The following is a 12,850-nucleotide window of genomic DNA, read 5'->3' as shown; positions in this document are numbered from 1 at the left end:
ATTACCTGCACACGAACCACCTTGGAGTATTTATCTTCTTCTGAAGGAAATGTTTGCATGGGTGTCATTCGTAAACCTGACAACATAACCTTTACCACATTTCCCTATTCCACCAGTAAAATATTTGCCAGTCTAGTCAAAATGAAAGATGCAGTCAGTACGTTTAATTTGCGCTGGTCTATATGGCTTTTTGGATGTATGCTGACATCTATTGTTGTGAATGTAGCATCATGCAAAATCAAATGCTTTCAAATGGCATTGTACTATAGATATCCACTATGTGCAATTAGCCCAAATTTATGTATTCCGAAAGTGTCCAGTAGCATGGGTGTTACAAAGATTGCTTATTCTGAAATGCATGTGATCTCAAAGCAGCTGTCCTCACGAGGAGACCTGCTCCATGTAAAATAAAACTACTTTTATTAGGCTGCTTATCTGACTGGACTGTTCCTCTCATGCGAGTGCATAAGATTTAAAATGTATTTTTCAAAAGTAATACTATGTAATTTTTTTTAAAGTGAGGACAAAATTACCAAGTACACCTTTCAAAAGGAAATTGAAAACTTAAAAGGCCAAATGCTGAAGATATAAAAAATAACCCCGGAACACAGCTTTTTGTGAAGATCTTTAGAGTGAAAATCTCTTATTGCTTTCAGTCCTGAGCACAGGGATGTTCTCCTATCTTTTCCAAGGTTCTCTTTGAAATGCAGTGGTAGGGGTCACCTCAGGTGGCCTTTCCTGCTATGGGCTCTCTGACTGTAAAATATAGTTTCTTATTTTACTTCAACTTTCACTAACTACAAAACTTTGATTCTTGGTGAGATTCAAATTTTCACACTAGATATATTCAACAACAACAAATCAGCAAGGCACCATTTCTACTCTATTTAATTAATCCAGAAAAATACTTACTCTCTATCTTTTTTCTTAATTCCCCCAAGGTCTAAACACGATTCTGGGGTGGCAGTGAACCCATGTTGTGCAAATGAAAGACGGCAGTGGGAATAAAGAGCTGCCATGGGGCTCCGCTGACCTTGCGTTTATTCAGAAGTACATAATGCAATAATCACCTCCGCATGTGTGATAGATTTTAGCCACCTCGCTGCATTAATCATCAGCCGCGGATGGGAATAAATTGAATTAGCACTACGAAAAGCTCACTTCTCTCAACTGTAAGCAATAAAAAACAATTAGTGCATTTGAAAATGAGCTTGAATCTAATGCAGTTGATTAACAGATTAATAAATATTTGATTTCAGCTGCCAACAGCTATACTTGTTTGATGTATCAACGCAGCTGTTTTATAATTAACCTCTACGCTGTAATTAATGTGAATGTGATGGATATCATAGCTTTTTACGTTGTTCTAATGTACAGCTATGGTGTAATTAGAGATTAATTGTGACTAATTCTAAAAATATATAGCATGAAATAATGCTTATGTCCCTTTAAACCAGGTGTAGACGTCAGGGCATCGCTGTTGAGTAATATACAGTACGAGAGTTCAAAGGTAATCAAATTATGGTGGACAATAATGAGCAACAAGAACAAGAGCTTTAATCCCTTAAACTGTCAATGGAAAAATTACTAATAAATAATCAGAATCAGAATTAGAAAGAGCTTTATAGCTAAGTGTGCTTACACACACAAATAATTTGTCTTGGTGACAGAAGCTTCCAGTGCACATAAAGAGTAACAAGTGACAAGACACAGACAACAAAATACAAATAAGTGATTACAAATAAATATACAAAAACAATACACAATAAACAAAAAGACAATAGACAGTATATGTATGTACAAATATGCTATATACAAAATCAAGGGAATGTGGAAAGATGTATGATATGTTCAATAAATAACATATAATAAATATAAGTATAAATAGTTGGGTATTGCACGTTCTATTGCACAGTGGGGAGAACATTTAACTGTTCATGAGGTAGATGGTCTGATGGAAGACACTTTTCCTATGTCTGGCTGTTTTGCTGTTCATTGTTCTGTAGCGCCAACCAGACGGCAACAGTTCAAAGAGGAAGTGGCCTGGGTGTGAGGGGCCCAGATTGATTTTGCCAGCCCTTTTACTCACACAGGATGAGTACAGTTCTAGGAGAGTGGGGAGGGTTGTACCAGTTAGTCGCTCAGCTGTTGCTCAGCTGTAGTCATTAAGTCCTGTGATTGTGGGTTTCTTTGGAATGGGGATGATGGTGGAGTGTTTGAAGCAGGCAGAGCCTTTGCACAGCTCCAGTGATCTGTTGAAGATCTGTGAAAAGATGGAGGCCAGCTGGTCAGCACAGGTTTTCAGACAGTCTGGGCCTGGTGCTTTTCTTTCTTCTGATTCCTGAAGACCTGACACACATTCACTGACCTGAAGTGCAGGAGGGGGGTTGCTGGAGGTGTTGATGGTTGTGTAGAGAGATGGCCAGAATGGGTGTGGGGTGTGAGACCGGGACTTTCAAATCTGCAGTAAAACCCATTCAAGTCATCAGCCAGTTGTTGATTCCCTACAGAACTGGGGGATGGCGTCTTGTAGTTTGTGATGCCTTTCAGGCCTTTCCACACTGAAGCAGGGTCATTTTCTGAAAACTGGCTTTCCAGCTTTTTAGAGTAGCTCCTCTTAACCGATCTGATCTCCTTTGTCAGTGTGTTCCTAGGTCTTCACATATTCTCTGATAAAGTAATCCGTATGAAACCAATGTGAGATCCAGTCTTTCCCATCTGAGCTCATTATCTGTAACGTGATCACGCCCACACGCAGCACGCGCTATTCAGTAATCATCCATGTGAGACACACGAGCATGTAAACGCCCACATCACCTCCGTAAACAAAGCAGCAAGATTCATCAAGTTCATCTCGGCTGCTTTTCATTTCTGGAATAAGTCAGAATAAACCTCAGAAGAAGAACAAGACGCGCGGCTTGAGCAGCGGAGGAGATCATTTCTGACGAGTAAGTAATGTTTGATTACTTGCATTAGTTGTTATTGTATTATAGTGACATAACTTGTACACATTTTACTAGATGCACTTTTCCCAAACTAATAGTTCCTGACTAAATGTATGAAATCAAGTGAAACATTTTGAAATAGGTTTCATTTCATTTTTTCTAAATGTCTCACGATGGCAGGATGTTTTTTAATGTTCTATAAAATATAAAACAATATGATATAAGAGTAATACAAGTGTTTACACTGTAGCTGTGTGAATGTTAGAGTCTAAGAATGTTTGGACTAATCTTTACTGTGAAATATTCTGTTTGCGAATATATAGATGTTTATAACGTGCTAAATAATAATTTTAGTTTCTTGGATATAAAATGTTTTGTATTGTATAATACATATGCCTACAAAATCATGTTTTTGTTTTTGTTTTTTTAGGAGTTATGAGTGGGCAATACTAGTGATTGCTAATGTAATAATATAGTTGTTCCTGATATCAACATGCTAACAACTGTTTTTTTTTTTTTTTTGGTGACCAGATCCCTTGAAGACTTTACTTCAAACTGTTTTCCTCTGAGAGTGCTTCAGAAACATCAGAAGCTGTTCAACTACATTGGGCTGATATTCTACACAAATATGGTCAAATAAGCTTCATGACAACTGAGGATGGGGCTGTTTTTTTTTTCTTGAATCCATGGAAAGAAGCAGCAAACAGATTGGAAATACCACATATGGTTTACTTGTTTCAACAGTTGAACATGAACTGTTTCCAGGAATGGCACAAAGGTGTGTTACTGTTCAAGTCTCTTTGACCTTCACTGTGTATATTTTGATTATATTATGTTGTAAATAAAATACAAATGATCAAAACCCCCCATTATTTTAGTCTCCTCACATTCACAGTCACACTGATGTGACTGTGATGTGCCTTTGTCTCTCAGGTGTGAATCATTAAATATTCATGGTCATTGTCACTCCCTCGCATATGGCCTTTCTGACACAAAAGTTAAATTAATATATTGTTTTCTATGAATAAGTGAGCAGGATGATTTTCACATCATTTTGTAGCAAAAACTCTAGTCTACCATGTCCAGTTCTCAAAAGTCTTGTGGACAAATGTTCTGTATGTGTTTCATGGCCTTATTTCAGTAACTTAAAAATTTTAGTTTTTCACTAAACACATATAAAGGTTGTTTTCTCAAAAACACCAACATGTACATACATGCATATCATTGTAGCATAGTTTGTGCTGAATACAGTGTAATCAGACTTTAGCCATTATATGTTTTTAAGACACTGAAAACAAGAACAAATGTCAGGGCATGTGTACTTGCACATTCATGTTAAGTGAGGAACACACATAGAATAGGAGCAGATGTAACGTGCTGCCCGGAATGGCTTCATTCAGCCAGGTTTCTGCAAACACAGAGCAGCAGAATTTGAAAAATCCTTATTTTGGGGGGGAGAACAGGAGGAGTTTGTCCATTTTGTTGGGTAGAGAGTAGAGATTCGCCAGATGGATTCTAGGCAGCACCGTTCTAAAGCTGCGCTCTCTGAGCTTGAATAGCGCGCCGACTCACTTCCCATGCTTGCGCGTCTAAGAATGCTTGAACAGTGCCGCTGCTCCGCCAACTACAAAGTTCAGCAAAACGTATGAGTAATCAACAACTGGTAGAAGATCGTGTGGTGTGTACTGCCGAATATTCAGCAGTTCTTCCCTTGTAAAACTGATTGTATTTGAGAAACAAAAAACAGGACAAACTACCAAAATCAGTAAAACAACTGGAGATCTCCACACTGAGGTGGCCATCTGCGGCGCCATCCCTTGGAATCATCTTTGAATTACAATTACTTGTGCCCAAACCAAGGCCTCCAAAGAGTGAAAAAACAAAGTAATCTATGCTGTGATACATGAGGTGGGATGACTACAATGAACAGGGGGCTTCATTGCTAAAGTTCTGCAAAGTAGAGTTTAGGTTAGTCAAATTTTCTCTGAATCTGGTATCATGACAACGACAGATTGCTTAATCTATTTGTGATCATACCATTACAAGTGGAACAAAAGTGGAACTGCAAGCAGTACATTTTCAGAGGCGACAATGAGATCCCAGACGCAGAACGTTTTACAGCAGAAGAAAGAAATGACCGTACTTCTAAAGACTATTTCAGAGAGAAAATTAAAGAAAAAGGAACCTATAAAGCAGGTGAAGATGATAATAAAAGCAATAAATACTGCAGGCATGCACACTATATCTTCCAGCCACAACCCACATGCTTTACTGAGTTCAACCTTTGGATATTAAAAAATTTTGCTTGATGGTCAGTTGAGCTATTACTGTCTTCTGTCAACCATACCAATATGAGCATGACAATTTCTCCATAAAGAAATTGAAATGAGACCTGATGACAGTTATAGTTCTTTGTTTGTTTGAGAACATTCAATTCAAAAAGCATTTCTAAAGTATTTTTTAAATTACAAAGTACTGGCAGGCTAAAACAATTTTTACATTGTAGATGTTTAGGTTGCAGATGCTTTAGGAAACATATGCAATGTGTCATTTTATGATATAGTGGCCTTAAAGGGGTCATATGATGCGATTTCAAGTTTGCCTTTCTCTTTGGAGTGTTACAAGCTCTTGGTGCATAAATACGATCTGTAAAGTTGCAGACTAAAGTCTCACATTTTTTATAAAAGTTAAGAGTCAGCCACGCCTACCTAAAATGGCTCGTTCTAACACGCACCCACATATCTATGTCAATATGTGGAAATAGTGAACTGCCTGTCAGAAATCATAGCATGTCAGCTGTCTTAACAGCGGCTTGTGTACTGCATCATCAATGTGTCTCTCTGTTGCCCTTTCAGGCTTTGAACTGATGGTAAAACTAACAACATTATTAACTTGATATTTACTTTGAAAGCTTGAAGCTCGCGATTATGGTAAGGGGCGTTACATTTCCGACGCGTGCTTGTGGTGTTCGGCCAATCACAATGCACTGGTTTAGCTGACAGGCAGTGAACTGCCTGTCAGAAATCATAGCATGTCAGCTGTCTTAACAGCGGCTTGTGTACTGCATCATCAATGTGTCTCTCTGTTGCCCTTTCAGGCTTGAACTGATGGTAAAACTAACAACATTATTAACTTGATATTTACTTTGAAAGCTTGAAGCTCGCGATTATGGTAAGGGGCGTTACATTTCCGACGCGTGCTTGTGGTGTTCGGCCAATCACAATGCACTGGTTTAGCTGGCCAATCAGAGCAGACTGCGCTTGTCAAAGGAGGGGGCTTTGTTGAAAACTACGTGTTTGAGAGAGGCGGGGCATATAGGACCAACAATAAGGTACAGTATTTGAAAAATAATGTGTTTTTTGAACATTAAAACATGTCAACATATTCTGTTACACCAAATACACAAAATAACGATCTTTAAAATAGCATCATATGACCCCTTTAATAATTATTTGGACCACTTGATACGGGTTAAAAAAGTAAGAATATCACGATATTCAATTTTGGGGGAAAACAAGCAATAAATAAATAATTTGCATAATTACATTTCACAAGAGGTTTGTTAAGTTTTAAAATGTAAAAACAATACATAAAAATGAAAAAATAAAAATGAATTATCAAAATCATTAGTCTGTAATAAAACAACACATTATTATAATTTTTTTTATCTAAATACAAAAAAAATGTAAAACGTTGAAACTAGCTTGCCATTGCAAAAGTGGCTCAGAAAAGTCTGAAAAGCTCTAGCATTTGTTTATAGATGCCACTTGGTTTGATATTTGTGCATTTAATGCAATACAATACAAGCTGCTTAGAGTCCAAATACTTACGCAAATGACACCTAGATGTTCTTATGCACAAGACAGGCCAAGAATTGTGGATCTACAGGTGTGAAAAAAGCCCTCTAAAATGTACTTGTGAAGATAATCTACATTTCTCAAAAGATGTCCTGTGTCGCAGGAGGGAGGCTTATAAATTGGTTCGCTATCACCAGGCTGCAAAGCTCAAATGGGTCACTGAGAAAGACCAGTGCTCAGTGTGGCAGCAGTAGGGGGTTTGAAATGGTGTACATGCCAGTCGACAGCAAAAAGGCCAGCGTATACTGTACTGCAGCGCTGCGGTCTGGGGGTCGATTGCGATCTGAGGTGTACGCCCCAGGTATGGGAAAAGTGGAGCGTGATGTTTATAATACCTGACTGAAGCAGCTGTGGCTAAGAGACTTTCACGGTTGTCTGCCTACAGCTGAGAGCTCATGTCTGATATTCAACCATGGCTTGATGCTAAAAGAAGTTGAGAAGTTGGCTGGCTGACTTAAAGGGATAGTTTGACGAAACATGTTGTTTTATGGACCCCAGGCTTTCATTGTATGGGTAAAAACTGAATTTTCCCTTGTCATACGTCATACAGGTTTAGATCTACATTAAGGTGAAATAAACAATGGCAGACTTTTTTTGGATGAAAAATAATTTTAACAGTAGAGTTATTGGAATTTATTTTGTCTTTTTTAGTGCTTTCTTACAGTGTCAAACCTCTGACAACCACATGCATCTAACAATATCTACAGCTCTGTGTGAACAGATAAATATCTTTAAGTCTTATATCTCATTCCTCAGATCTGGTAGTGGTATGTACTTGATATTTAGTGGTGATAGGTCAAGTGCAGCATTTACAAGAGCTAAAAAAGAGGATCCAGGCTTCCGTGGTGGTTCATGTCTTGTAATACAGCTGCCATTAAATACATGTTATTAACCACACATCAACACCACACCCTGTTTATTACCAATCACGAAAAAAAAAATATCTTGGCGCCTCCACTGTTGTGATTTAAATATTACCCTTATTAACTTTATAGACAAAAGTAATTGCTCACTTGATAGCTTTTTGCTGACTCATGCACCAGACAGGGACCACTGGTTCACACCAAGGAATTACAAACTGCAAGTAATCAATTAACTGTCCAGGGGGGTATGAAGGGATCTGGAGAGAAAGATGGGCTATTTGAGATTTTTTTTTATACTTTTCCCTTTCAGTTCATCTTCCTGTTATTTGTTTTTAAAAATACCTAAAATGATGTGTATGAAATTCTGGGTGCGGTAGACTGCAACTACAAACACAGCAGCACTGTAAAATGATGTAAATATATACAGAAAATTTTACAAATGAAAGATTGAGAAATGAATGAGTGTGGCATATGAAAGCAAGCATGTTCATGAAAATAATAATAATTCATGGTCCAGCATACAAAAAAAAAGAAAAAAAAAGTGTGTTCAAGGACAGACAGTAATTTAATGTTGAGTATAAGAGGCCATTTACACAGAATGTCATTTTGTATTTAAAAACCGCAAGATGCACGGCAGTGAAATGAAAAGCATTTCTGAACTTGAATGTCACACGAGATGCTTCAAAAGATGTGAGATGCGATGCGCAATGGCTAAAAACATCTGTCTAGCGTATATGTTTACTTAGAAAAAACAATGGAAAAGCAGCACAGCGAAATGTAAAAGCGTGTTCTGTGTGAATGCCAAGAACTTGATTAACTTTGGATTACATTAACTTGAACATCAGAACTTTGTCCTGTTATATACTGAATATTTTATCTACTACTACTTACTATTAAATTAGATTGAATATTCTGCCTTACCTAATCTTCCCCAAGGAGGTCTGTAATATCTGGAGAAAGCTAACCATTATCTTTAGCATTTCAATGACAGTTGTTTGTCAGGTGCAACTAAAAAAAAAAAAAAGACATTTGCTCCTTACCACCGAATTTTTGTGAGCCAATAATCTGAGCGATAAATATCATGCGACTAATTACAGACCCGCAAGACAACAGTAATTGGCTTCCTTGTCTCAAAGCCGGTTTACTGTCGACAATGCTAAGCTCCAAAATGAATCAGGGACTGGTAACACTTAATATAAAAAACTACTAGGGATATATAGTATATATATATATAGTACCATTTTAAAGTTTGAGGTCAGTAAGATTGTATTTTGTTTTTTAAAGAAGTTAATACTTTTATTCATCAAGGACGGCTTGAATTGACCAAAAGTGATATATATTTACATTGTTACAAAAAAAATTGATTTCAAATAAATGCTGTTCTTTTGAACTTTCTATTCATCGAAAAATCTGTATCCCAGTTTCCGCAAAAATATTAAGCAGCACAACTGTTTCCAACATTGTTAATAATAAGAAATGTTTCTTGAGCAGCAAATCAGCATATCAGAATGATTTCTGAAGGATCATGTGACACTGAAGACTGGAGTTATGATGCTGAACATTCAGCTTTGCCTTCACAGGAATGAATCACATTTTAAAATATATACTCTAATATCTTAAATATGTTTGATTTATAGTGATATCCACCAGAAGAAAACCACAAGTAAACAGTTCATATGGAATAACAGAGAAGACAAGTATGCATATATTCTCTTTTCTTCCTTCAAGGGGAGATTTTATCCTATTTCAGAGAACTACGGTGTCCAAGATATTTATTATATAAGTCCCTAAATCATCCTGGGTCTGTGTCATCTGCCTCACATTTTATTCTCAATTCCACTGCAATGAGAGTAGCACTGTGCATCATGGGAGCTCGCCGGTGTTTATCGTCCCTTCAGACAGAACATTCACTTGGCAACCATCAGTCACTGTTAAACTCCACTGACTTTATTCACAGAAGACTAGCTGCACCAAAAGACACAATGCAGCAAGATTGAGACCTCTCTTTAGCAACTATCCGTGGCATTTGATGGCTGTGAGAAACGTGAAGCTGGAGCTGTTTGATCGATGTTGCATGTGAAAGGGAAGTGTTGCTGTAGCTAAACACAGACACTGTCGCTAAGTTCTGTTTCATGTTAACATGTTACCTATGAGGCGCTAGAGTCTGTCAGGAGATTACATGTGTTAGAGCGCCACTTCAGCTACGTTCACACTGTCTGTGTGCGGGACTGATAAGCGTATTTGCTAACAGATGCGAGTCAGATGTGAACTGTCCTGTTCGTACAATTGTTTTTTTGTCCAGATCTATTAATTTATTTAAAAGTACATAAAAAATGCAGTTTATACATATATGTAGGGATTTCATATACAGGACACGGAGATGCCACTGGATCACCATCATGAGGCTTTGAATTAATCTAATCAAGAGATACCACAGAGACCTTTTGTACCAGAGCTGAAAAGCCTTTTCATGACATATGGATGCCTCGTGATCGTGGATGCATAGAATTAGTATATCCAGCAGAAAAAGGATGAAAATAATTAAATAATGCCCTCAGGCAAGCACAGGATATACAGCGTGACGCCACATGACTATCCCATGATTAACCACCTGCTTCCTGCATGACCGAAACCCTTACTTTCTTGTGTCACAGACAAAGAAACAGAGTGTACACAGACAATCATTAAAAAATCATTGAAAGTATTGGAGCAACTATATTCACAAATAATGTTTTATGTCTTAAATATGTGTGATGTGTTTATCGAAACCATGATACCTCAATCTTGGCCTTATAACTTTTCTTTTAGTGATTATGATTACTGTGTATGCAAAATACCTGTTGTTTAAGCTTGAATGAGAGCTTGTCTTATTCGCCGAACATTGGTGCTCGTGAAAAGTTTATATTTTGTATCATTCTCTGGTGATAATACTGTTATCAGAAGATAGTTAAAACTTGCAGAAATGCTCTCCACAAACAGCATGCGATCCATGGCAACCATGCCACCATCTGATTGGACCGCGACCTGTGGGCTGGACAAAAGTCAGCCTGCTTAAAATGGACACAAAGCCCTCTGGCGCGGTTTTACGCTCAGGCTCGCACTCCCACTCAAAAGAACGTTGGCTTTCACCTATTTGATCAGGTGGACTTGGGACATTCAGATCCGAAGTCCTAGCAAAACCTGAAGGTGGTAATAATCATTAATTCCCTATAATTACAAATTAATAATGAATAAATAAATGATACAGTCATTACATATAATCTTAAATTAATACAAAAAGAAAATAAAAAAAGAAAAAAAAAACCCATCAGGGTGATTATGATATAATAATGAAGAAAATAAATAAATAACTGATAACTTAATAATAACTGATATTTATGAATTATGAATTTACAACAGTGCTACTAAATGAGACATCGTTCCCACCTGAATTATTCATGATATTTGTAAATAAGCAATTAACCCCCGGTTTCACAGACAAGGCTTAAGCCTAGTCCCAGACTAAAGTGTAAATTTGAGATGTTTTAACTGAAAGAAACTTGGACTGACTGATCTCAAAATATATCAGTCCCTCTGTTTTGTCTCAAAATGCACACCAGTAATGTTTTTTTTTTTTCTAAGGCACGTTAATAAAAATGACTTAAATGTCCTAATTGAACTATTGCCTAGTTAGGGCTGCACGAGAAATAGAAATGGAATCGAGATCGCGATTCGACAGAAGCTGGGATTGTCATGCGTATCTTTCAGTGAAGCAAAGAAAAAAAAAACCCATCAGGGTGATTATGATATAATAATGAAGAAAATAAATAAATAACTGATAACTTAATAATAACTGATATTTATGAATTATGAATTTACAACAGTGCTACTAAATGAGACATCGTTCCCACCTGAATTATTCATGATATTTGTAAATAAGCAATTAACCCCCGGTTTCACAGACAAGGCTTAAGCCTAGTCCCAGACTAAAGTGTAAATTTGAGATGTTTTAACTGAAAGAAACTTGGACTGACTGATCTCAAAATATATCAGTCCCTCTGTTTTGTCTCAAAATGCACACCAGTAATGTTTTTTTTTTTTCTAAGGCACGTTAATAAAAATGACTTAAATGTCCTAATTGAACTATTGCCTAGTTAGGGCTGCACGAGAAATAGAAATGGAATCGAGATCGCGATTCGACAGAAGCTGGGATTGTCATGCGTATCTTTCAGTGAAGCACGGTTCTGTGATCAGCAGTAAATCTCCATCCAAAGGCCAGAGGGTGCTCTCACGCTGAAACATCTCGGTTATGTATGGTAACCTTCGTTCCCTGAAGGAGGGAATGGAGACGTCACGTCGGATGACCGACGAAATTGGGATCTCGCTTAGAGGGACCAATCTACTTTGACACCTGGGAATCAGCCGGCCCGAACTCTAGGCACGAATCGTTGACCGAAAATGCATGCAGGTCCCCTACCCTCTTAATGGAGGCCAATGCCAGCAGGAGCAGAGTATTCATTGAGAGGAACTTCAGCTCAACCGTCTGCAAAGGCTCAAATGGGCCCTGCTGTAGTGCCGTGAGCACTAGAGTCAGGTCCCAAGAGGGTATAGAGGGCGGCCGTGGAGGATTTAACCTTCTCGGCCCCTTAAGGAACCTGACGACCAGGTCATGCTTCCCCAGCGACCTCCCTTGTACGGGGTCGTGGTTAGCAGCAATTGCAGCGACATAAACTTTCAGGGTGGAGGGAGACAGCCTTCGCTCCAGCCCTTGCTGCAAAAAGGACAGGACAACTACGATCGGAAAATGCATACTTGCGAAGGCCCCGCGGCCAGCTGCGTGCCAGTGCGTCCGTGCCGAGTGTTCCCTCGGTCAGGGCGAAGAACAACTGGCAGTGAGAGGTTTCTGGAGAGGCAAACAGGTCTACCTGAGTGGCTCTGAAATGTCCCCAAACCAGCTGGACCGTCTGGGGATGGAGTCGCTATTCTCCCGGGAGCGCAGCTCGGGACAGTTCGTCGGCTGCCCGGTTGAGCAGCCCAGGAATGTGAACAGCACGAAGCGACCTCAGATGCTTCTGACTCCAGAGGAGGAGGTGGCGGGCGAGTTGCGATAAGCGACGGGAGCGCAGACCACCTTGTCGGTTGATGTACGCAACGGTCGCTGTGTTGTCCGTGCGGACTAGTACATGCTTGCCTCGTAAGCGCCCTT

Source organism: Sinocyclocheilus grahami, unplaced genomic scaffold, assembly GCF_001515645.1.
Source record: "Sinocyclocheilus grahami isolate Dianchi unplaced genomic scaffold, SAMN03320097.WGS_v1.1 scaffold1266.1, whole genome shotgun sequence".
Lineage (NCBI taxonomy): Eukaryota > Metazoa > Chordata > Actinopteri > Cypriniformes > Cyprinidae > Sinocyclocheilus > Sinocyclocheilus grahami.
The sequence above is the reverse complement of the archived record's forward strand: the minus strand, read 5'-3'. Positions refer to the sequence as shown.